This window comes from Haliotis asinina, chromosome 1, assembly GCF_037392515.1.
Source record: "Haliotis asinina isolate JCU_RB_2024 chromosome 1, JCU_Hal_asi_v2, whole genome shotgun sequence".
In the NCBI taxonomy this organism is placed as follows: Eukaryota; Metazoa; Mollusca; class Gastropoda; order Lepetellida; family Haliotidae; genus Haliotis; species Haliotis asinina.
In genome coordinates, this window is record NC_090280.1 from 67,502,005 (window position 1) to 67,529,648 (window position 27,644).

A 27,644-nucleotide genomic window follows, 5' to 3' on the forward strand; every position below is an offset into this window, starting at 1 on the left:
CTCAGCTGGACTTGTCCAAGCAACCCTGTTGATGATCAACACCACTTATGAAAAGCATAATAAGATCTACACAGATGGGTCCTTGTTAACAGCAGCTGGCATAGCTGGAGCAGGTGTCTACTTACAGACAGCAAAGAAAGAAGTCAGGATACCACTACCACCCTCATCAATTCTTGAAGCAGAATTAGTAGCTATTCTAAGAGCAATAGAAGAAATTAGAGATGAGGAAATCAATCAACAGACACCATCCAAGTATGTTATCCTCACAGATTCGTTATCTTCTCTCCATTCATTGCAGTCTAACCAGCCAACTCATTACTATCATCTGTGCTCAGACATCACTAATGCAATAAAAGAATGTTCATGTGACATCCAACTACAGTGGGTACCAAGTCACATTGGTATAAAGGGAAATGAACAAGCAGACCACTTAGCCAATGAGGCAGCAACAATGGGTCCAGTCAACCAGAATGTTCCATCCCTCCCCACACTCCTAAATAACACCAATAGGAAAATCAAGGAAAAGTGGATGCAACAGTGGCAACTATCTGACATAGGAAGGGACTATTACAAGATTCATCCACAAAAACACTCTGGTTGATACAAGTGGTTGACAAGAAAACAACAAGTCCAACTGTCAAGATTGAAACTAAACCACTTCCCTTGCCAGCAATATGTCCATCGATTTGGTTTGACTGACTCACCAAAATGTACACTTTGCAACGAAGAGGACGAATCAGTAGAGCGCATCTTACTGAGGTGTTCAGCTCTAAAAACTGAACGAACTTTTGCATCTTCTGATACCCTCCATGACATCTTTGACAATAATAACAACCATTGGAAAGCAGTTGACAATATCTTAGGGAAGAGAGACGAATGGATACGTGCAAGGGTCATGGACACCAGATGCACGGACCTACACCAGTAACCAGTATATGTTGAAAGAAAGCAGGAGTGAATACAATGTCATATATGTAATGTTTTACATAATTTTATTGCACTTTCTCTTGTAGACTTTTGGTGGCGTGTGCATGTGTATTTTCTTAACACGTTTGTATTCTTTGTATGTAAACATAGTTAAACAAATTGTCCCTCTCATATCATTGTGTGAGGTTAAATTGTTCAAAACATCAATATCAATGGCAGTAAAGAAGAATTTACGCACATGCCCAATAATCCTGTATGAAAGAAGCGTTTTCGCTGATACGTTGCTAGTGTATACTGAATATTTTAAGGTAAGTACTAATAAGCTAGGGTGTGACGTACATGGAGCAGATTCACAGTTTGTCACTTTGGTTCATCTAGATTTAACACAGAATATATACGTTATCACACGAACAAACATGCATACATAAGACAAAGGGTCATTAAATGGGCATCATCAAAGTTCCCAAATGGGACGTTTTGTATCTCAACTGTTCAATATAGTCCCTGATTTCTTTTGAATGACCAATCGTATCATGAGATACCTGTCACATAGGAAATGACAGGTGATGGGGCGTGGGCTAAATTTCTGAAGAGCATGTTCAGTCACTAGATAGCTTGACTATTGGTTAGATCATTGACCAGTTGATATGCTAGATTTCGGCTTTATCAACTCTAGCTATCATGAAAAAGTTTGTGTATCATGAACATACATAATCGTAAGGATGCCTGAAATGTACACATAGGACTAACAAGCACTTTGACGAGTCTATTTTTATTTGAAGCGCTCAAAGCGCTACAATCTGATTATTTTCACCCCGCATAATCCAATCCAACCATTGAGTAGAGATAGTATTTATTTGCATATACATTTTGCGCACACTACTTGTACATCAAACATAATGGCTTGCTGAACATTTAAATATAATCTGCACATTGTTATGAATAAATATCATAATTCAAGTACATGTGTTATAGAATTCAAAAAAGTTACATGATACTGATTTATTGTGATGTATACACTTGTAGTTGAATCTCCCCAAATGTTTATGAAGATGGGCATACTTATATTTGTTTTGAAAGCAAACGAGGTTCAGAGGATTGACAATGGGCGTGACTCAACAAAACAGGTTGTCCAATGATGTAACAGCGCATAAGTTTGTTTTGTCACAGGACAAAACTTTACCTGGACATGCATTCGGCCAGAGGCTGTTATTTTGAGGTTGAAAGAGGTGTTCATATATCTCATTTAGTGTTGTCTTATTGAATGATCATTCGCATCAATTCCGTAACTGATACATTGTCCTCCTTTTATTGACGACGTGATCATTACACTGGATAATTACAGTGATCAAATACAAACGTTTCTTACACACTGCCTATGTCAATTGCATTGATAAATCACATTTCAAATAAGCATGAAACAGCTTGAACAAAATACCCCAGTTACCTTTGTATGGTTTATGTGTACTATATGTGTATATCATGAGTAGATGCAAGAGTTATCAGTTCATATTTGATTATGTATTATTGTCAACTTTAAAAATCAATAGTCGCAAATGAATTAGGTCTAAATTAGTGACTTGGTTAATTTCAAATCTACACGAACATGGGTGTAACACGGTATTCCTATTTATGTCTACGATTCAATATGTGAACTATTACAATGAATTAATTTAGAAGAAGGTTTTGTAACCTTGTCAGCATTAATTCAATCAATGTGCAAACATAGTATCTTAGTATTCCCTCCCAATGACGAGTAACAAACACTTACCTCCTGTAACAACATCTCATAATCCCCTTTCTCGCAGACATGTGTTCATTTGCCTGTATAAGCCCCCGACATTGCAAGCAATTGTTATAAAAAAAAACATTAATAGTTCTTCTGATTAACACAGAAAGTAACCTCTCTCGTAAGAAAAGCTAATCTTTGATCATTACTGCTAAATTGATTGAAATTATAGGTACAGTACGAATTTAAAATGTAAAACGCATATGTGAGTCTCTTGCTGAATGACAGGTGCTTTTCATAACCCCTAATACGCGGCTCTCGCTGAATAAGAGGTGGTTTTTATTACCCACAATACGCGGCTCTCGCTGTGAGAAGCTAATTAATTTGCCGCACATACGCGGCTCTCGGCCTTAATGAGTTAATGAACTTAAGAAAACTTACAAAATCAAAGGCACAGTTCTTGATTACTACTAGGTTCTTTCAAATATACCAAGAAGATGCACAAATGATACTAAATTGATTGACTTTCAATTTAAATTTATTCATAATTTTATTTACACAAAAAAAAGAATTACTGAAAATGAAAGTACTTGATGATGAACTTTGCTCTTTTTGTAACTTAGTGTCTGAAAATTTGATACATATTATTAGGAATGTGAATGTGTGAAAACATTCTTGTTGAAACTGAAAGAATATATTGACAATAAAACAACAGAAAAATTTACCCTGACAAAATATACAGTCTTAATTGGTGGAAATAATAATGAACCATATTCTTCTTGCTGGTAAAAAATACATTCATGTATCAAGTATTAAAAACACCAAGTTATCACTGGATGCATTTCTAAAAATCAACTCAGTAGACAGACACACAAATAAATGATGCAACAGCGCAAATACACAATAAGACAAAAGTTTATATGGATAGAAATTATACATACTGGATATGTGGCAGCAGTGGTGACCATTTTCTGTCAAATTGTAACATTTTATTATTCATAATAGCAATAAACTTTTCAGGTTTGAAAATATCGTCTTTAGGCAGGAGTCGAACTTATTGAAACATAGCTTTTATGTCACCTGAGATAGCAATCTTGTTTCTTCGCTATCTCAACAACACACCTAACAGAGAAGATCCAATGATGGGGCCTGGTTGCAGTTGTTTGTTGAGATTTTCTCCCTTATACTCATAAGAACAATTGAAAACAAGACGAGTTTTCCCATTATGCTCCACAATATGATGTGGAATGAACCAGGATTCCTCAGACCTATTTGCACCGTCCTCACTGATCACTCTGACGTAAATGGAATTGACAAGTTTCTGAATCTCATTGTTGTGAGTTGAGAACTATTCTGGTTTGCTCAAATGGTGTTTTTTGGTTCGATTCAGGCTTGGCATCACAGCTTCTTTGCTTTCATGAAGGGTAGCAGTGGCATTCTGTCGAAGTAGTGGAGTGGCACAGTGAATCTCGTCCTTAACTGTCAACTTGAGAGTTCCACTATCCAATATAGACAAGGCTTGTTTGTTCTCCTTTGAACTAATCACCTGTTTGCTTAAATTGGGTATTGTGTCCATTGTCCTCATATTCTCAACATGATGCATCAATTTCTCATTGTCCCTTTGCAGGCTTGTGAGAAAACAAGTAGTGCTGACTGGCAACTGAGAGGGTCCCTGTACTGCCCATCCAAACTGCAACTGGTGTGCCCTGAGGGCCAGACTTGATTGGCTCTATTGGTACTATGAGGTTGTTATCAGAGCCAATAAGAATGGTTAGATGTACATTGTGTATGGTGGGAAGAACTGAACCTTGGAGATGAGGGTACTTTCTCTGAAGGGAATCAACATCATAGGAGTATTCAGACAGGGCAATGTGATCAGAAGTAAACGCATCTCGAATTGTGAATCTCTCACTTTGATGATCAAGCGGGGAAATGTCAAAATTCACAGAATGGCCATGGCAGTCGAAATTTCCATGTCTGATTGTAGACAGGAGAATGCTGGCTGGTGTCTTCAATAACCCAAGTTGATTTGCTGTAGACGAAATAATCATTGTCCTCGTGGACCCATCGTCTAATATAGCACAAGTCTGAAAACTGCATGTAGGACCATGGAGAATGACTGGCACTATTTTCAGCATGATGCTTGCTGGATTGGTTGGCTGATCCAGAAACAGTTGTTTGACTTTGGTGTGCTGGAAACACTCTCTGATGTGATCATTTGCATCATGTAGTATGGTAAGATGAAGTTTGTTACGTTTCATGCACAACTTCTTTAGGTTACACTGTTTAGCAGTATGAGTTCGTCCACAGTTCCAGCATCTGTGTGTAGCAGGGTGGTGGATATAACCACTAGTTGTAACCACAGAAATACCATTCTCTCATAATCCCCCCCACAGTTTCATCATATCCATAAATTATGAATATATATTGTTATACATATTGTCATTGTCATAATTTCATTCTGTTTTATGTTGTCCTTGTCTACAGTTGAATGTCAGCCACTAACATCTACAATCTTCAATACCCTTGGCAGCCTCTGATGTCTCCAGCTTCACCTGGACTTCCACTTCTCTATTTTTTTAAACTTCCACCACCTGACATAACTTTCTATCATCTGACTGATGCTACCTGTCTTTTGATTGGCCTTTTTGTCCTCTTGTCTAACTTCCTTTCTCACCTGCCCTCCTCATGCATTCTGCATGAACTCTTACAGGAGGGAGGTTCTCTCTTTTCAGGTGAGGAAGATTTCAGTATTCTTATCTCTGTATACTTTGTTCTGCAAACAAACATTATTTAAGTAAAAGGGTATCTCACTGCTTCATAATTGTAAAAAACATATTTAATTACAATATTATTTCATTCATTACCTGAATATCTGCCAGCTATTGTAACTCTGACTTAGCACATGGTCTTCAGCCATGTGCTTCACCAGTTTTAAAATTATTTGGCTTAAATGATACATTCTGCATGAACTCTTACAGGAGGAAGGTTCTCTCTTTTCAGCCTTCCTCCCAACTTTGACACTGCAATAAATTTCATCACTCATCTAGAACTGTGCTTGTTGTGACTAGCAGCCCAGTGGCTGGACATTATACACCACACCCTGCTACAAAATGGCGCCCAACGTGGGGCTGCTGGTCCAGTCAACTACATCACTTTCACAGTGAGAAGAGGCAGTTCACCATTCATCTCATATCATTCTTCAAGAGTTCATGCAGTTTCAAGAATAATCCCAAAACGTTCCTGGATGGACTTTAATTCATTCGGATCAATTGTGTGACGTGTTTGGGACTTGCAAGTTGGTTCTTTCACAGCTTGTGACTTCAACATTTTTGTGTGTATTATTCAGGACTTGAACTGTTTTGACAGAACCTGAAAGCAGACATTTGTGATACTACATAAACATTTATATATCTTCCAGCTTGCAATATCACAATTGCAGCACTATCATGTGATATCTATATTATATATTCACATTATTTGGAAATTTCTTACCTCTGATTTTATAGATTATTGATTTTTGTACAATTCTATCTCTATAACACTTCTATGTCTACCATGTTTATCTAAATCATATATATATATTTTATTCTTATTCATCTCAACCTCATTACCATTATCAAAGTTGTTCCAGTAATATAATTTAAGAGTTCATTTCTATTCAAAATTTCTCCACTGTTTACTATAATTATTTGACTTTGATCCTAAATATATTTTCCAAATCAACCTACAGTTAACTTAAACAGTTCTATTTCAAAATCAAAAGTATTGTTTCCATTTTTGCAATTTTATACCAGTGTTGACACCCTTCCTACACACCTTATTAGTATCAAACTCTATCCTTAGTACTTCCTTTTTCCTAGCTGTTTCTGACGTCTATCCTTCAGAGTGGAAGTTTCTCTTAGCAGCAAACTACTAACATTTACCATGTCTTGTCTTGTTTCTTCATTTCATCATATATCATCTCCCATTCTAGCCTTTATCCACATCCCATGTACTGTTCTTCAGACTTCCATACACTGCCTATGGTTGTCTGGTTGCCAGTGCTTCTGTTGTGACATTACTCTTCTGGTTTAGTTGTTAATTCCTTTAGATGGTTTACACCTCATATCAGTTTCTCCATCTTGTATCCTAGTTGTTGTAGGAGCTGCAAATTGTTTCCTTGCAGTTAGGAGTTTTTGCACTCAGATATCGCCTTTCATAGAATCAGTCCTGTTGTTGAGATCCAACTCAACAGTTAGTTAGTCTTGTTGCCTTTCTTGGAGGTCGTCATATACATATGTCACATTATGGCTCATTTGGACACTAACTTTCAATCACAGGTAGATGAGGTTGTGGATTTAATCCATCAACTTAATCCCATTGTCCGCACAAGCATACTATCCCGTCTAGCAGACGATGTTATTCCACATCAGCCACACACTACCCATACAGCTGATTTGGCATCTGGGGATTTGTTGTCTCGGCCTCATGTACCTCCACCTTCAACCCCAGATGATGGCCCAATGTTTGTTCGTCAACCACAGGGGCCATCATCTCTGTTAGCACACACCCCACCGGGTCCCCCTTTGTTATCTACTGGGGCTTCCCAGTTGGGTACTCCACCACTAGACCCTAGTCCTAGGTTAGACTTGCCTAATTCTCTGCCTAGGCCATACGGGTCCCTATTTAGTTACAACCAACCAATAGGTTCAAGTACCCCTTACCCACAACAACCATGTGTCATAACACATCCATCTAGGGCACCCTGTGAGGCTTGGCCTAACAGACATGTACCCATGCCTTTGCCACATCCAGGGTACAGTTCCACTGTCCATCCTAGTCAGCTTAGGGCAACTCCGCGTTCAACCATGCCCATGTCAATACTTCATGCACCCAGTCCCCGTTTGTAAAGTATAGTCAGTGGCGCACTGAAATATTGGGTTGTCAACGTGAGAATGCTTACTGACACCGCAATATTCAATGCCATGCGGAGAGCAGCTAAAGGTTCTGCTGCAGATCTTCTTAGTGACTTCTCGATTGAGGCAACCCATGATTCTGCACTGGAGCAGTTGGACATTGTCTTTGGCAATGTGATGCCTGGTGAGACACTTATGGAGCGTTTTTATACCGCTCGCCAGGAAATAAATGAGTCTGTTGCAGCTTTGTAGACTTTGTGACTTAATATCAAAGATCGAAGCCTCAGGAATGCTCCCACCAAATGCTGCCATGAACTTACTTTGAAGTCGTTTCTGGATGGGGTTATCCAAGGATGCTTTGAAGCAAGCAACTCGTCATCACTTTGACACTGGTCTAGAGTACAGTCAACTACGTTGGGTAGAGGAGGAACTACTGACCCCCAAGGAGGCATGTACCATGTAGTCAGGAGATGGAGGAAGTGCTCTCTAGACTTAAAGAAATTGATAAAAATCTTAAGTCTATGGGTGACAAAGTTTACTCTCTTGAGCTAAAGTCTGCTCAAGCCTCTTTTAAACCATCCACCAGTCGTCAAGGCCACGCTCAGTCAAAAATTGCTCAGACAAATAAATCCATATTAAAGCAGGTTCATGATAAACCCCTACCACAAAAGTCATCATTTTTCTGCTTTGATTGTGGAAAGCCAGGACTTAAAAGAAGCCACCAGCATTGTCCTGCTTTAAACTCATAAGAGTCCCAGCTGTGGAGCGAACTGAGGACTCGGAGGAAAGCTCCAAACAAAATATGCCTTCCAGTTTAGTTGGCCAACCAAACATTGGGCAAGTAAAGGTCGAGGGTCATGCTTGTAAAGTTTTGATAGATACTGGTTCAATGGTCACCACTATTTCTGAAAACTTCTACAGAGCTTACCTCCCTCACTTGCCGCTTCACCAAATTAGCTCTTTACTAGAGGTGCATGGAGCTGGAGGTGCCAAGCTACCCTATTTGGGGTATGTTGAGGCCACCATTGCTGTACCCCCTGACTTTATGAGTCAAGTAGTTGAGATACCTGCACTTGTTCTAGTAGTACCCACTACAGACTTCACCTCCAAGGTTCCACTTATCCTGGGGACGAATGTCCTGCGAGCTGCTTGCGACAGCAACCCTGGTGACAGGGTATCTGGGAGTTCTTCTCCTTGGACCATGGCTATCCATTGGCTTAGTAAGCGTTGGGAGGACCTCAACCGAACTGAGAATGTGAGGACTACTAAGGCTATCACTATACCCCCGTCTTGTAACCAGATTATTACTGGCATTTGCAGGGGTCATGCTCCACAGACTGGTATGGAGTTTTGTGCTACACCATCCATACTTCCTGGTTCTTTTGCACTCGTACCTGGTGTTGTTGGTTTTCAGTCTAGCCACTCCACAACATGGGTCAAGGTTGAGGTTACTAACCCATCCACAAAGGCTGTTACAATTCCTGCTAAAACAGTACTTTGTCATTTGGGACAAGTTACTGTTTTGGACAGCTTAGTCTCTGAGGATGAGGGCACTCATACTGGTTGTAAACCTACCAAACTGTCAACAGAGTTATTTGATCTGAATTCTCTGAGTGCAGCACACTCCCTGGAAGAAATAATTCAGTTGCGTTCTCTTCTGAATGAGTTTGATGATGTGTTTAGCAAGTCTGATATGGACATGGGACATACTGACTTGGTCACCCATCGAATCGAACTCACAGATGAGACCCCATTTAAGGAGAGACATAGACGTATTCCACCCTCCATGTATCAAGAGGTCAAGTACCATATAAAGCAAATGTTGGATGCTAAAGTTATCCGTCCATCTGCTAGTCCATATGCCTCACCCGTTGTATTGGTACGCAAACGTGACTAGGCTCTGCGCTTCTGTATAACTGAACAGTCGCAAACTGTACAGTCGCACAGTTCGAGATTCCTACGCTCCACCACGGATAGAGGAAACTCTTGATGCATTACATGGGGCAAAATACTTCTCTTGTCTTGATCTTAAGAGTAGATATTGGCAAGTCGAAGTAGACGAAGAGCATAAGGCCCGTACTGCCTTTACCGTCGACCCACTTGGGTTTTACGAGTGTAACTCAATGCCATTTGGACTAACAAATGCTCCGGCTACTTTCCAACACCTGATGGAAAGGTGTATGGGTGACATTCATCTTCTTCAATGCCTTATCTATCTCGATGACATCATTATATTCTCTAAGACCTTTGATGAGCATCTTGAGAGATTACGAGCAATCTTTCAAAGATTGCGCAAGAATGGGCTCAAGCTTAAGCAGTCAAAATGCCAATTCTTGCAGACCTCCATTAAATACCTAGGTCATGTAATCTCTGAGGAGGGTATCAAAACAGACCCTGAGAAAATAGAGGTATTGAAGAACTGGCCAGTTCCACGCAATGTCGACGACATACGCCGATTTCTTGGATTCTCTGGATACTTTAGGCATTTTGTACCTGATTATGCCAAAGTTGCCAGGCCGCTGACAAATTTGCTAGCTGGTCATGGTGGGAGGTCCAAACGGAAAAGCAAGTCGACTCAACCATTTGTATGGGGAGATGCTCAACAGTCAGCTTTCAGTGAGCTTATTAGCAGGCTTTCTTGTGCTCCCGTTTTGGCCTTTGCTGATTTCACTCTGCCCTTTGAATTGCACACTGATGCAAGTGGGGATGGCTTGGGTGCAGTATTGCACCCAGTACCAAGGAAATCAAAGGCGAGTGATTGCTTATGCAAAGCCGAGCGCAATTATCCTGCTCATAAGTTAGAGTTTTTGGCTCTAAAGTGGGCAGTCACTAAGAAGTTTCATCACTACTTGTATGGCAACTCATCCACTGTGAAAACAGACAACAATCCCCTTACTTATGTCCTGACTTCCGCAAAGTTAGATGCAACTGGACATCGTTGGCTTGCAGAACTTGCCACCTATGACTTCTCCCTTGAGTATGTTCCTGGTGCAAGGAATGCTGATGCAGATGCTTTGTCCAGGTTGCCTCGTGAGTCAATGGACACACAAACTCTTTCTGCTGTTTGTAATGGTCAACTTATCTCATCATGCGCTGTGGAGACACTCTCTCTCAATCAGGAGGTGATGTGTTGCATGTTGGCGGTTGATGGTATGGCACCCTCTGATGTTGCTAACCAACGGATGAAAATATATCAGCAAGCTGATCCCTCAATCTGCTCGATTTTGGACTTCATTCGTATTGGTACACGGCCTAAGAAGGAGGCTCTCAAATCCATGGACCGAGACACTGCAGCCATTCTCCGGCAGTGGGATTCACTCACTGTGAAAGATGGCCTTCTCCACAGGCAACAACTTACAGATGTTGGAGTACCCTACTATCAAGTGATTGTTCTTCAGTCCAAAAGAGATGAGGTTATTACCCATCTACATGATGATATGGGACATCTTGGTAGGGACAGAACCGTGGCACTTCTTCGGACTCGGTTTTATTGGCCAGGAATGATAACAGATGTGGAGAAAAGGATTCGAGCCTTCCAGAGATGTATTCTACGTAAAGCTCCTAACCAAACTGAGCGTGCACCATTAGTAAACATCACAACCACTCAGCCTATGGAGTTAGTGTGCATTGACTATCTCAGCTTGGAGCCCTCCTCTGGTGGCTTTGAGAATGTCCTTGTCATTAAAATTCACCAAATTCCTTTCACCAAATATGCTGTTGCCGTTCCAACCTGCAACCAAACGGCCCGCACTACTGCCAAAATACTGTTTGATCACTTCATTGTTCACTACGGCATTCCAGAAAAGTTGCACTCTGATCAGGGCCGGAACTTTGAAAGTGACATCATCAAACAGTTGTGCAGCATATTGGGCATTCTCAAAACACGAACCACTCCATATCATCCGATGGGTAATGGTTTATGTGAGCGGTTTAATCGGACTCTCCTGGGGATGCTCCGGACTCTTGAGGAACAGCAAAAGGCAAAGTGGAAAGACCATATTTCTCACTTAGTACATGCCTACAACTGTTCACTCCATGAGTCTACCGTGTTCACACCCTACTTCCTCATGTTTGGCAGACATCCTAGACTGCCAGTTGACATCGCATTTGGTACATCACTAGCCAATATTTCATCACCAACTCATACACAGTTTGCCGCTGATCTCGATCGCAAATTACACACTGCATATGAGCTTGCATCGGCAAACCTTGAAAGGGCACAGGCTAAACAGAGAAAAACCTACAACCTTAAGGCACGTGGTGCCACTGTCAAGGTTGGTGATCTTGTATTGGTTCGTAACGTCAACATACGTGGGAGGCAAAAATTGGCCAATCTCTGGGAAGAGGTGTACTGTGTAGTCAAGTCCCAACCTCATGCCAACATTCCTGTGTTTAAAGTCTGCAAGGAAGGGACCAGAGAATGTCGTATACTTCATCGCAATATGCTCCTTCCCATTGGAACAGATGGCCAGCCCATACCCATGCCAAGGCGCTCACCATCGACAATCAGACATTTAATGCCATCTTCTGGCAATGTTAACGACACTAGTGCCAATGACACATTGGAAATCTCAATGACCGACATGGATCTTGAAAATACTTTTCCTCCAGTATCGGTACCATCCCCTGTGTCGCTGCTGCCTTCAGTCAGCTCACCATCAGCAAGGAGTTCACATTTACCTACATCATCCTCACCAGCACAAGCTGTGTCAACCAGTCGTACACCTGGCTCAGTATCATCCGTTCCCCAGCCATTGCCTCGCCAAGTCGGCCGTAACCGCACAAAGCCAAAATGGATGACGGATGGACAGTTTGTTGTACAACAAAGTGTTCGGGTGTGAGGGTACCCCACCAGTGTCACTTTTGAATGGCGAGGTCGCCATTTCCCAAAGTAGGGGTGTATGTAGCAGGGTGGTGGATATAACCACTAGTTGTAACCACAGAAATACCATTCTCTCATAATCACCCCCACAGTTTCATCATATCCATAAATTATGTATATATATTGTCATACATATTGTCATTGTCATCATTTCATTCTGTTTTATGTTGTCCTTGTCTACAGTTGAATGTCAGCCACTAACATCTACAATCTTCAATACCCTTGGCAGCCTCTGATGTCTCCAGCTTCACCTGGACTTCCACTTCTCTATTTTTTTAAACTTCCACCACCTGACATAACTTTCTATCATCTGACTTCCTTTGACACCTGTCAGATGCTACCTGTCTTTTGATTGGCCTTTTGGTCCTCTTGTCTAACTTCCTTCCTCACCTGCCCTCCTCATGCATTCTGCATGAACTCTTACAGGAGGGAAGTTCTCTCTTTTGCTACATGTATGACACCCTGCTACATGTGCTTTTCTCTTATCCAGTTGACAACTTCACTCACTGACAGTTTCTGGAATTCTGAGCATGTGCTGATGTGATGCTTTTTGTTGCAATATGCACAGTATCCGGTTCGTTGATTTCCTCTTGCTCCATCACTGTTATTGCTGGCCAGTTGATCTAACTTGGGGCTTGAAACTGGCAGCCTTATAAGCAATTTTCTTGGCCTGAGCTTTCAGCTTCAACCAGTCCAAGAAATGAAGAAGATTGTAAGTCCTGTGTTCATCCAAACTCAAGATGCCTCAATGCTCAATAAACCCATCCCGGTTGGTTTGTGGCAATTTACTCAAAAGACGATCTACATGTGACCCACATCTTAGTTCAAAACCGTTGTGTCCCTCAATGGACCGAAGCATTTCAACAAGTGTATGCACAGAAAGTGTCAGATTTTCAAATGTATCAAAGTCATTGTATCTCACTGTAGGAAGATTCATAATCATGGCTAATTCACTTTGGACCAACTGTCTTGGCTGACCATATGTTTCTTTAAGAGCTTGCATAGCACTGGTGTAGGGCTTCATGTCATACAGGAAAGCCTCAGCAAGGTGTTTTGGAGAATCCAGTCTATCCAGCAACACTTGAACCTTATACTGTTCTGACAATTGGACATGGCTATCTACAATACTGTCAAAGGCCATCTTGAGGATAGCAAAGACTCTCTCCTTACCATTAGCAAACGATGGAAGTGTAGGCTGGGGGATTCCATAGGATGAGGCAACCAATCGTTCTGTCATGTATGGTTGATTAGGGGGCCATGACTCTTGGTAAGACTGGAAACTACATTGAACATTGGAGTCAAACCTTGGGGAGTCTGTCACATGCCTGACTTGAGGAGGCAAACCGGAATTAGATGGCAAATTGTCAGGATTATGAATGTAATTGTCAACAAATTCAGTCTGAGTTCCACGCTGAGGGGTGCTGTCATCACTCAATTCTGTATCTGAAAGTACAGGTGTAGACACTGCAGTGTGAGGGTTCAGCAAACTACTCGTGAGACAAAGAGAGCCCGCTTTTATTCTAGTTCTGCTAACTGCCTCTCTACTTTATGTAACTGCCTCTTACGAGAGACTTCCATCTGAAAATGTGCTCTTTCCTTCAAACTTTTCCTTTCTTGCAGCTGTGCCTGAATTCTTGCATGAATTATATCTTCCTCTGCCCTCTTTTTTGCCTCCAAAGCTTCATCTTCTACTTTAGGTATCGAAATATCTAAGTGTCTATCTTCACTCTGTCTACATTTCAACTCCTCTAATTCAGCATGTTTCTTGAATTTTACAAGCTTTGTAGTTTGCTTTCCTGACAGACTGCTTATAACAGTTTTAAGACTGCTTGAAGAGTATTTACTCACATTGGAACTTGCAGGTCGATGTGAAGACTGAGATTTTCTAGACATAAGACTGAGGCTACTACTGAGTTCCTAATTCCTCTTCCATTGTCCCAGTATGAACACATTTGCCCTTATTTACATCCTCAGTGTTAAGAATAGGCAAAGTCCCACACACATAGTCCTGAAGATAGGTTGGTGGCCTTCTCTCTCTTCTCTCTCTGTTACTAGCCACAATTCCAATATTTCACAAAGTTCAAAATATCCAGATATCCGGCTCGTGAGACCATGAAAAAATAGTAAATGCTGGTTCTGGTTTCATCAGTTTAATTCACTGTTGTTTCAAAGGTATTTAGAAGTTGGAGGAATCAAACTAAAAGTGCTTTATGGTTCAACTTCTTTATTATACAAGGTCACAACGTTTCGAGACAGATTCTAGTCTCTTCTTCAGGTGAGGAAGAAGAGACTAGAATCTGTCTCGAAACGTTGTGACCTTGTATAATAAAGAAGTTGAACCATAAAGCACTTTTAGTTTAATTCACTGGTTCAGGCTTCATGGCATCAAGGTGTCACACACACATACACTCTCACTCAAGTGCACATATTTTCCAGTTCACATATCATCAGGTATAAAAGTTGGATTCAAAGGTGGAAAGTTATACTCCTTACCGTTACTGGGTGGATTATAAAAGGGTATCATGGAGCGGAACTGAATTGGGGGAAAAAAAAATCACTTCTCTTTAACATTTGGTGTTATAAAAAATCCAAATCTAATACAGCTCCAGGGCCTGACGTCATTCGAAACTGGTACTGGGAACTATTCTGCTGTGTCCAAACATCTTTACTACCCTGCTTTAATTCTCTGCAAAGGTTGCAAAATATTCCTTCCCCAAAAGGAGACTTGACTGATCACAAAAACTAACGCCCTGTCATATGTTTGAATACACAATTTTTACAGGGTGCTTGACAAACCTTGTGTCATCTTACTGCTCTTCTAAGGACATAATTATTAGAGAGCAAAAGAGGATGAGAAAGGGATGTTTAGGGTGCAAGGATCATTGTCTTATACAGAAAATTACTTTCCATCTTTGATGAGTTGCTGGTGGACACAACGTGAGATATACTCACAAGGATAGGTGCAGACTTTGGAATATATTCCAATCAGAAGGGGAATATTTCAGGGTGACTCATTCAGTCCTTTGCTTATTTGTTTGTCTTTTGAGTTTTCTGCTCAGCAAAGAGGAGAGCTACCATCTCCTCAGCACAGATCCACAACATCACTTACTCATCTCCTCTACATGGATGACATTGATCTCCTTGCTAAAGGAGATGCCAATATGAAAGAGCAGGTTCTGCTTGTCGAGTCCTTTTCTAATGATATTGGCGTGACATATGAACTCAGCGAATGTAATACTCTTCATTTGAAACATGTGGCAAGGTAACTACTAATGGATTTATCAAGTTATGTGGAAGGAGTTATTGAGCATCTTGTTGAAGATCAGGCCTTCTCCTATTTCGGATTGCAAGTTCTAGACAAGCTCCAGAATGCCCAGATCGTGCTGATTATAAATCTTGTTTAAAGAAAATCTGGAGCTCTGAGCTAAATGCTCAAAACAATCTTGATCTTGTCCTTTTTGATAAAGCCAATTTATTTATTTACATCATTGCATTTCTATCCCTTTTGACAGCAATGTGATTGGTAAGATTCAGGAAAAGCATGATAAATATGTGGACTGTGCCTTTGAAATATCTCACTTGCATCCCAAGTACACTGTCATCAGACTCCTCATTGTCCTTGATGCCTGTGGTTTGGTAACTCCTGATCTGCGCCCAGGTTCTCCACTGGGATCACAGCCTTCTGACACTATGGGTAGTTTGCAGCAGTGTTGGGAGTCATATTATACATTGTTCACTGGTCAGGAGGGGTCTCTGTGGGCTCGGAGAAAATAAACAAACCTTGAGGGTCCAGTGAACAATGTATTTATCATACCAAACACCTGAACTTTAATTTTGAACTTTTTGAAGCACTGTCTTCTTTTGAATGTGAGGCGAATCCTTTCGTCGCCATTGTGCAGATGACACAAGGAAAACAAATTTAGAGTTATCTCCCTTCTATTCACTTTCAATCACAAAAGATCGGTAATTTCCATGCATCCTGCGTGATTCAATGCTATTGGAGAAGTAGTAAAAAAGTACTACCATGAAGAACCAAAGAGTTCGGCATTCCCAGCAGTGTACATTGAAAACAATACATCGTCTGTAAGCATGGTACACTGAAAAAAAAATAGGCGCTTAGCTACTCAGAAAGTGACATTCATGGGTGAGGTAAGATAAATATACTTATGTACAACATACGAGGGGATGTCAATAAGTTTTGAGCCTTGAGCATTTTTCATACCCAGGTGTCACAGCCTATGGTACGACATTGAACCTTGGGGGGTAGCTGATATGATATATAAGTTTTGGTATCCTACTCTCAGAAGTTATTGAACAGCTCACATTGACAGAAAGAGACCCCCCCCTCACGGCAGTGAAAATAAATAAAATTGAGTATAGAGCAGTAATTAAGTTTTTAGTTCTTGAAGGAAGCTCGGCGAAGAACATTGAAGAAAGGCTTTCAGCAGTTTATGGGAAGTCTTCCCCTTCATCTGCTACCATCAAACGATGGGTCAATGAATTTAAGCATGGTAGGGAGAGTCTTGAAGATGACCCCAGTCCAGGTCACCCAACAACAAGCACTAGTCAGGAAAACATTGACAGAGTGCATCGACTTGTGCTGGAAAATCGTCGAATCACACTCCATTAGTTAGAGGAGACCACAGGCATTTCACACGGATCCATCAAGACAATTCTTCATGAACATCTCGTCATGTCTAAGGTGTGCGCAAGATGGGTGCCAAGAATGCTTACAGATGAAATGAAGCAAACAAGGGTCACCATAAGCAACTCCATGCTAACCAGATACAACAAGAATCCAGAAGATTTTCACTTTAGGCTAGTAACCTGTAATGAAACCTGGATCCACCCTGAGAGCAAACAAGAATCCATGGAATGGAAACATGTCACTTCTCCCAGGACCAAAAAGTTCAAAGCCTCCAGATCAGTGCAGAAGGTAATGGTGACAGTCTTCTGGGATAGCAAAGGTGTCATCCACATAGATTACTTACCAAAAGGAAGAACAATGAATGGGGAATATTACGCTAACTTGTTGAGGCAAGTGCGACAGTCAATCAAGGAGAAGCGCCGGGGGAAAGATCAGACGTGGTATTCTTCTACATCAAGACAATGCTCCAGTACACACACCTCACGTTGCAGCTGCTGCTGTCCAGGAATGCAGCTATGAAATCTTGCTGCATCCCCCCTACTCTCCAGACCTGGCACCAAGTGATTACCATCTGTTCCCAAATCTCAAGAAACACTTGCGTGGTCGTAGATTTCAGGAAAATAATGAGCATATTGCTGCCACTGAGGCTTGGTTTGAGGACCAAAATGGTGCCTTCTACAGAGATGGCATCAGCGCCTGGCAGAAAAGATGGAACAAGTGTCTTGACTCACGTGGGGACTATGTTGAAAAATAAATGTGGTTCATACCAATATTTTGTGTTTTTCTATGCAAGGCTCGAAACTTATTGACATCCCCTCGTATTCTCCGAAGGTTCTTGGTGGGTTCGACTAGGCAGCATTTCCTGGGAGAAGTCCCATTTGCTGTCTGGGCTGTAACTGGGATATAACTTTTTCCCGAGTCATGGTTGTACAAACCTTGAGAAAGAGAGTGCATCTCAGTGATTTTGTGAACTGGTTTTGTCCATAATCCAGACTACTCACTGAATCCAAGCATAATTGTTTTAATTTATCATAAACGCTTGCTTTATGATCCAGACTCACTCAGGTATGGATTACTGAAGTAGTATATACAATGGGGGTTTTAAAACACTTTCAAGAAAAGTCTCTACAAAGCCTTATTTACTAAATAAGGCTTTGGTTGGGTCCTTAGCTCTTGCTACTATTACCCCTACTACTTAACGTGTGTTGGAGGTAACACTGTGCCGTACGGTACGATCAATAATTCTTCTCTTACAAACCCCCTACCCGGCCCATCCCTCAAGTAGTATAAGTTAGGTTCGTCGGCTTTCATATCCACTTTATCTATGTTGTAAGTTTTGACTGACCATATAGGATCGGTGGCCCGCTTACGGCTATCACCCTCGTGTTCCCCCGGCTGGTATAGATACCTCACTAGGGCCCTATCTGGTATCTGTTTCTCCTTCCCACGCAATGGAGCGGCCGACTCTGCAACTATTGATTTTAGTTTGATAGTGTCTGCCGGTTTCTTACCGGTGAGACGGGTGACTTCATGGTTGATTGCCGACACCACCTTGGGTAACCTCGTGACCCATTCAGTCGATCGTTTTCCAGGGGTGACCATCTCCCTAGCATACTGATGGCCGAACAAGCGCTCAGCCAAAGTCCTATTAAATCTCTCAACTATGGCTTGGCTGCGATGGGCTCCGGCCGTGCCACGCCTGACCTTTGTATCGTGTTTGGCTAGCAGTTGTGACACGGCACCCATGAACTCCCGTCCGGGGTCAACTTGCAGCTCTGTTGGCCACGTCAGCGGACTGCGTTTGTATATGCGTTCGAATTCTCTGGCTACCTGGGCCGAATCTTTCGTGGTCAAGGGTTCGGCTTCCTTGTAACGACTGGCTACGTCCACTACGGTTAAGGCATACTTGTACCTCTTGTCGTGGGGTAGGAACAGTAGGTCTGCCTGGTGAACGCTATTAGGTATGTTAATACCGAACCTCCTTCTAGGCACGTAGCGTGGTGCCGGCAAATAGATCTGCCACAGGGCTTGTTTTTCAAGCCACGCTTTGGCTTCCTCCGGGGGTACTCGCGCTATTTTAGCTAGCTTATCTACTGCGCTAGCTCCTTTCCAGTACCCACGCGGGCTGTAGTAAATAGCCTCAAATTTTCTCATGTCCATACGCGTATGTGTTTATCCCATCAATAGCTATCCAACGTTTAGTGTCCATAGGCGACAGGGACGTCTTGTTTATAGTCAGTCCGTATATCTTATGTCCATCACTTCTAAGTGTGTTCATTTTATGCCTAAAGGTACGGGTCTTGAACAGGGCTTCCTTGAATCTGGCGTGTTTGATGTGTTGTTTCACCACATACTTCTTAACCCCCTTAGCCTTCCGGATCTCACTATGGTCGGCTTTCAGTATGGAGTACATCTTAGGTCTCAAACCTATGTACTCGGCTATGGGCGTGCCAGCACACTCGTCCTTCATCTTACCTAGGACCTTTTTATTTACCGTACTGTGTATGGCATGGGTCTTAGGGTAGTCGCTGGTGTCGTATAAATCGAGGTGTTTTTTCATGTCCTCGTACACGTCCTCGGTTCGAATCTCCATCAGCAGGGAATCCGTGTCAGTGTACAGCACTTCACACCTGTCACCGTACTGTTTCTTGAGCTCGTAGTAAAAGTCGTACATCAGGTGTTTGGATAAATCGAGGATGCTCATCCCCACGTAAACAGGCCGGTTGAATTTTATGTGGCTTTTCTTCATGTGTAGGGCAACCAGGTTGTCTGTGAATATCTTACTACGGTTGAATGCCGGACTGGCTATCAATCTCCTGAGCTTGTCTTCCTCACTCGACCGAACAAGCTTCACGGTCACGCGTTTCCTCAGGTTCTCCATAGTCTTACCAAACACCGAGTTGTTCATGAGCTTGTAGAGATTTTTCTCAAAATCACTGGTGGCTTTTTTTCGTAGGTCTGTGTTCATTCTGATGTAGGGCTCCATCCATGGGCTCTGGTCGAACATGAGCACCCTGTGTATTTTGGTCAGCCTCATACCCAACGACAGGTACAGCTGTAGGTTGCGATAGTGAACGATGTACTTGGTCTTATTCATTAAGTTAGGAACGAGTTTTTCAACGTCTGTCACACGCCCACCTAACAAGTTATGTTGGTACTCAGACATCCAGTCTGGGTTAACCCTCATACGTTCGGGGGCCAGGGGGTAGCTGTTGTGTGATGTGTGTAATTCCTTGGTATACTCTAAGTCAACCTCGAGGATATACCCTTTGTTCGAATCTGGTGCAACCCCCATAACATCAACGTGGGGTACCCATTCGAATCCCCCTGTAGGTAGATACTGGCTCATGGCCCAGCCGTACAGGTTGTTTGCGTCGAGGTAGAGAATGTGATTGGTTGGCTTGTTAGGATCGTAACCTTTCACGTATTGATTATTTGCTTTCGCGTATCGTTTGGATGCCATGGAAATCCCACCTCGCAAGCCTTTCTCAATGAATAGGTGCATGTCGTAATCTGTGAGCAATTCCAAATTAACTCCGGTCTTTTTAAGCAAGGCGTCCCACGACAGACCTGGGCTGGTGTAATACCATGCGGGGTCGAGTTTATACTGCTTGCCTAAACGTCTCAAACACGTCGGCTAACAGCAGTACATCTGTCCTCAAGTACAGGTCGTGATAATCACCCAGGTTCTTACAACCCAGTTTATTCCATACGTTAGTCGCGTGCGGGTAATCATCTCGTGAGACGGACGCCTCATTCAGCTTGCTATAAAAGCAGTCAATAGGGGGTAGTCTGGTCTCGGTGAACTTGACCCAACTATCCATGTACTCATAGGGGTACACACCCTTCCTCATAAGCAGGGGTCTAGTCTCGGCGTCTGTGTATCGATCGGTGATAGGGAAGGTATTGTTGGCCTTGACCAGACTGTCGAGTGACGACAGGAGGAACTGAAACGAGTCAATGAACCTAAGTCCGTTTAAGCTGAAGGAGATGTATCTCTCCATGTTGTTGGGGATGCACGTTATATTACCATCGATTTTCGCGATGGCCTGCATGATCAAGTGTGAGTCGTACCCTCTCAAGTTGTGAAAGACAACGGGGATGTTTATTGTCTTAGGGTTGATTTTAAGCTTGAGGTTGCACGCGCTGTGAGCGGCGCCTCTATACTTACCAGTTATGTGGCAGTGATCTCTCACCGAATCACCGTTAAGTGGTGAGTCACACACGTGACAGTTAGTGCTACTAGCGTGAGCTAGCCTGTCGACTCGGGTCATACGCATGGGAGCGATTCTATACAATGCATTCCTAATAATTTTTTCTTCCTCCTGCAAACACTTTAGAAACCTTTCAGCCGCGTCAGGGCCCCTATACACTACCGGGGCTTTCGTTTCCCCGTCACAACGGACGACAATGTATCCAAACCCACAGGCTTTATGCTCTTGTTTGGGGGAATCCCCCACAACTAAGGCTTCGAAGTCGGCGTATATGATATAAGGCACAGACATTTGGTTCTTGTGGTTACCGAATTTTAGGATATTATCACCTTCCTTAGGCATGTCGACTCGTATGGCCGTCTGCCCCACACCTTGGCAATCATCCCGGTGGGATTCTAATAAATCAGCTCGTGTGAAGCCATGTAGGCATCGTTCACAGAAGTGGGTCTTTTCTCTGTGTGCCGATTGGTCATACAACAGCCTGCTAAAGTGTTTTATCCATGTGTAGTGATACTTGTCACCTCGCTGGATCATGAATATATTGATAACTTGGCGATCCTTCACCGGGCTGACCCTGTGTACTATTGTTGTGTTACCTTCGTGCCCAAAGACATTTATAGCCAGATTATTCTGTTTTTCTACTTTAGTGATCTGGGATATGGGGGTGGGTTCATCTATACCATCCCAGTTGAGCCCATCATCCTGAGGATAATTAGAAGACCTGTTCGGATTAGTGTCAGCTGGAAATAAGGCTGACCTGATAGCTAACCTCAGGCAATCGTTTCCTCTATTCTTAACGTTTACTATGGCATGTTTGTTCCTATAGTAGGGGGGCAAGGCTAGGTATGATCCGCCTCTGAACGGCACGTAGTTAGCTATGTCTAGATAGACATTATCGATTTTATCTACAGCCCACCCGGACCCCAAGTGTGTGTAGCGTTCTAGGTATTCTCGTATCTGCTGAAAACTGGTATTGATTGATGCGTCAATGGTCTCTGTATGTGTGACGACCTCTTGTTTACCTCGGAAGTAAGGCTGAACATATTCAGTGGTACTCCCAACCTGCTTATCGAGCGACATTTTCACTGTGATCTGAAACTTGATACTTCCTAGGTTATTTAGTTCCTGGTTGACCTTATCAGCTATCAGAGGCTTGATATCTGTAATGTCTATGTTTCTATCAACGTGCATGCGCCAACCTCTCAAATAGTTGCCTACAGCTCGCTCAGTGCGCACGAACTGTAGGTCAATAGCTCTATTCTGTCGTAATAATTCTACAAGCTGTGGTTTTCTCATAAACCCAAATCGCGTGCTTCGGCTTTCAGTTGTTTTACTGTAGGCACCACCACTGGGGTATGTGATAACAATGCGGTTAACCCGGCTCTCCCCAGGTTTGAATAACCCGTGTATCCAAGCTGTTTTGCTTGAGCTTTTAATTGTTTTACCGTAGGGGCTTCTAAACCTAGTAATCTCAACAATGCTGACTTCCGCATTCTAGAATACCCGATCACACCTCTCTGTTTTGCGACCCGCTTAAGCTCGCGTACAGTAGTCATAGTGTTTACACCTAACATAACCAATGTCTAATTGGGTCACAAAAATATTTCAATCCAGTATTCCTTGAAGCAGACGTTTATGAAAGAGACCAAACTCGGGTAGTCGGGTCCAATTCTAGTAATTCTGTCAAATCGTCCCACGTACCTGGTAAAATATATAGTGTGGCTGTTTCAATCCAGTACTCGCACTGTTGGACATAGTATTCCTTGAAGTTGTGCATGTATTCCCTTATACTTGAAAAACGTTCTATTTGGAATTGAGTCGCGATATCCTGCTCCCATTCGAAGGGGCGAGTATACTTAACACCCTCTTTAATCCATACCACGTCCAATATTACCTTAAATCTGAAGCTTCCCCATAAGGCCAGTTCATCTTTGAATATGTTTTTAACTAGAGATTCGATCTCAATTTCCACAGACATAGCTATACGTAGGTGTGTATAATCTCTAATTGGAGTCTATCTTGAGCAGTCGCCTACGTTCTTTTATGTAGCCCTTTTTATTCTCGTAGATGAGTTGATGTCTGACTACGTTCGCTCCGTGAGCTTTACATAGACAGTAGTGTCCTTTAACCCCGATACCACACACAGAACACGTGTAGTTAGGACTTCCCATATGGAAACAACAGAACCCCTGATTCCTGCATTTCCTACCACAGGCCTCGGTCTTCCCCATAAGTATGTATTCATATGTATGGAGCGGGTCTCATGTTTACTTATATAGGTATTTAATTTAATTGCTTCGCAACCAACGCAGTAGCTGCTATACCCAACACTATGAAGCCCAGTTCACGATTCATTTGTCCCTTGGATGGTGTGTAGTACTGAGCGAGTGTGGGTTTATTGAGCGGTTCCAATCGTTTACCAGTTAGTAGGTAGTATTCTTTCATTGCTTCATCGACATCGTTGAATGTTTGAACGGCATGGTTTTCACGCTGGAGTTGTTCGTTAATAAAATCGATCCTCTGGAGGCGTTTTTTAGCGTACTCGGCCTGTGCCTTTTGTAATTTCTCAGTAGCGACATCGTGCCGCTTCCTTTCTTCCTGTATTTCAGCCGCGTCTCGTAGTTTCGAGAAGAGGAAATTACTCCCGGAAAATGCCAGGGCATTCACTAACGCCCCACCGGCCATCATAGCTATCGTGGCCATCCTATATTTATTTCATTATATTATCAGGTATTATCCCTTGTTTTACTAGGATGTCTTTTGTGGCCATCGCCATACCAAGGTTCATTATGAGCATACCCATATCCTGCAGGTTGAAATCTAGCTTGATAGTTGGTTGTTTAAGCACCATTTTAGTCAACCGAGCGTACCCTACTGCTAGACTGGCGACCACTGTGGCGTGGTATGCGTCGTTGACGAACGTTTTCCCCTCAGACATTATGTATATATAAAAATATTTTAAATTATAACATGATATGCGGGTCGACAGTGGGGGTTACCTCACTGTTGGGGGGTACCACCTCACGGTGAGGGTTTCCCTCACTATATAACCACGAGATAGCCAAGGCAGCAGTTACGCCTACAACCAACAACAGTCGGGGGTTGGTCACTGTAATAATTTTATGTTGGTTACACCACCGTTTTTTACCGGCAGCTACTCTCTTAGGATTCTTCTGTCTGGTTACTGTTGGGGTCACTTCCCCCACTGGTTCCCTGGTCTCCTGTGAAGGGGTCACTTCCCTCACCTCGGGAGGGGTTTCCTCCTCCTCCCTGGGGGATTGTGCAGCATCCATCTATACTATTATTATTTTTTTTTTCTCTCTCAAATTGACAATGCTTTGCCGTGATAATCGCCGCCGTCACTGGAGCCAACAACATGCCATATTTGTGGTACAGCCCGCAGCTGATAGAGCTCACGGCGTGTTCGATAAAAGGGTCTTTCTCGAGGTCTTCCCACAGGTAAAGTCGGCGCTCTGGTGGAATGGGAAGGAAGTATGACACAATACCGGTGTATATCTGGGTCATAGCCGATCCTATTGTCTTTGTCATTTCTGCTCCGAGCCGGGACTCGTATCTAGCGTACAGCTTATCGATTTCTTCGGCTGACATTTTGTGAATTTTATCCGGAGTGTAGTCTCCAAAGTAATGTTTGGCTTTGCCACCAACAGCCAACGCCACCAGTTTCTCTCGCTTATCATCATCCACTACCCCAGGTACCAACAATTGTTCGAGCAATTCCTCACACTCCATCTTATAATATAACAAGTAAGATTTAGTTTTAACTATATAATACCCGATGCAGACAAAACACAGAGAAATGAAGGTTAAGTTGCACACGACAAACACTTCAAATATCATAGCTATACTTAGCATTTGCTTAGCTTTGCTTAGCTTTGCTTAGCTTTGCTTAGCTTTAGCACACCCTATATGCTACTGGTTGGTCGGTCTTGAGCACGAGCTTAGCGTGTTTAGTTTCAGCAAGCTGTTTCTTCACCCGTTCCCGTTCTAATTTGCTCATCACATCGTTCTCTCTCAAACACTCCTCGAACGAATCCCTGTCCTTGCAGTGAAATAAGGCCACCCATCGCGTCTGCTCCCTGAGGTCTTTCAACACCGAGTTGAACTTCTGCGTTAGCACCCAGACGCTGTGATTTGCATGCCGGCCGGAGAAGGCCAGGTACGATAGCATGTCTCTCTTTTTTGTTATCTCGCGATTAGCGCTGCAGTCGTCCAGTATGAACAGCGTCGGTTCCCCTTTAAATTTCTCGTGAAGAGCTTTCAACCAGTCCTGCAGGCGTGTTCCAGGGTCGATTTTGTGTACGTCCGGGTTCGTCATCACCCAAGGTCGCGCGTACGTTTTATTCATGCTCAGAGTAGGGCACATGATAACGATGTTATCGAACACATCCTTGTAGTAACCCTCCAACATATCCAACACGAAAACGGTCTTCCCACAGCCAGTCTGCCCGCACACTATGGCGCAGTGTGGGTCAGTGGTGAGGTCAATAGATGGCTTGCACGAATCTCCCATTGTCTATATTAAGTTGCGCGTCCATAATAACGTACAGATATAATTTCAACTTACCAGCGGGTTGAGCCTTCTTAGTAATCTGGATGGTTATCCCTTCGCTGCCGTTATCTATACGGCGCCCGCTACCGTGCAGTTTATCATCATCCGTGGATCGCATGTCCAACCATAGGGCGTACTTGGTGGTCAGGTATTCACCGATCTGCACGGAGCCTAGGTCCAGGTCCTTTGTTATATAATGTGGGGCTCTCCCCACTGTCCCTGGTAGCTTTTTTATCTCATCCCACTGCTGGTGTGGTCTCATACCATGACTGAACAGCTGGTTGGGCACGCCCTCGATGGTCACTTCCACCTTTTCAATCTCGGGGTTGAAAAACTTCTCGCTGTCCCTCCGGAATGGCTCGTAATCCTCCACGGGGACGACCAGGATACCTTTCATCGATCGCGCCGGCACGTTCAGGTTGATATTCCACACAGTGTCGCTCTTATCTCGCACGACTGATCTATGCCTCAGTACGCGATCGTACAGGATAGCCATCTTCCCAGAGTACTGGCTTCGAACCTGCCTGGCCAGCTCCGGGCTAGTGACCATGTCGAACTCCAGAGAGATGTTGTCTATGGCATAACTGGCCTCATCACCGTTCGGCGTACGCACTACTTTGCTATAGTCGTTAAACGTGAGCTCGTATTCGAGCCTATCACCCAGCGCGGCCTGGTAAAACGGCGCGTGTCCCGTGAGCAACTCGAAGTCGAGCGGCACGCAGAATCGATTTCCGTATGCTCGAGCGATGGCCTTTTCACCGTCCGATAGCTTGTCTAGCTGGTCTGTCGTGAAGGCATACCCTATGCGCGACCGGGTTGATTTGCTGATACCCTGGTACACATCATTGACTCGTTCTCCCTCGCTTTTCCAGAGATCCCCGTAGCAGTGAAACATGTCGCTGTCGTCGATACTCAGCACCTCGTTGCCGCTGATCTTGACGGTCGTTTTCTTGATGATAGCTCAACCCACGTTCCGCACTAACTCGCGTTTGTCGTTGTCGGAGGTCAACGTGATATTGAACGCCAGTCGAACAGTGCCTGGTACAATGAGGTCATTCTCACCAAGGTTTGGAAATCTAACCAGCAGAGTTTGATTCTGGTCTATCTTGCTGGGATTGTTGGTGATGGTCACCGACTGGCGCACGGCTCTGGCGCCTAGTGGCTCTCTCAATCTACTGAAAGGATCTAATTTTCTGCCGTACATTGTTATATAAAGGAAATATATTTTTAATACTAATGGATGAAGACATACCTATGGATGATATGTGGGACGATAGTGCCCAGGCATTCAATGATGACCAGGAGACCTCATTCTCGCAAGGTGACACACTCATTAAGGACGCCGTCGACGGTTATTACAACGCAGTTGAAAATAAATCCAAACTCAAGCCGTCGGGAAGGTACTATTCCAGGTTTACCCTCGATAGCAATGGCACGCTGCGTTTGAGGGCTCACCCGAAGATCGATCTCATGCATAAACACACGAGAAAACCGCTTGCCTTATCAACATTGGCCGGTAAACATGGGAGTAAGTTTATCCAAGATGAACTAGACTTCGGAGATTACGGTGGCGCGCGACCTAAGCTTCCTCAGAAGTTAGTTCAAGGTCTGGAAGGCATCAGGGACGCCCCATCGGATCAAAACATGACTTATGATATTGAAAAGGTGTTGGCCGACTACGAGAACAAGCCCTTCCCGGGCCTCGAAATTACCTTTCGGGAACTGAAGGGGTTGGACCTGTTGATGCAAACCATTCGTGGTCAGCTCTGGAAAAGC

General features: G+C 43.2%; 1 protein-coding gene across 3 annotated transcripts in view; it reads left to right on the forward strand.

Annotated features, from left to right (window-relative positions):
- The window catches only part of LOC137296332 (adenosine deaminase domain-containing protein 1-like), a 201,088-nt gene that overhangs the window by 152,575 nt on the left and 20,869 nt on the right, over positions 1 to 27,644 (forward strand). The gene's annotated exons all lie outside the window — the stretch shown is intronic.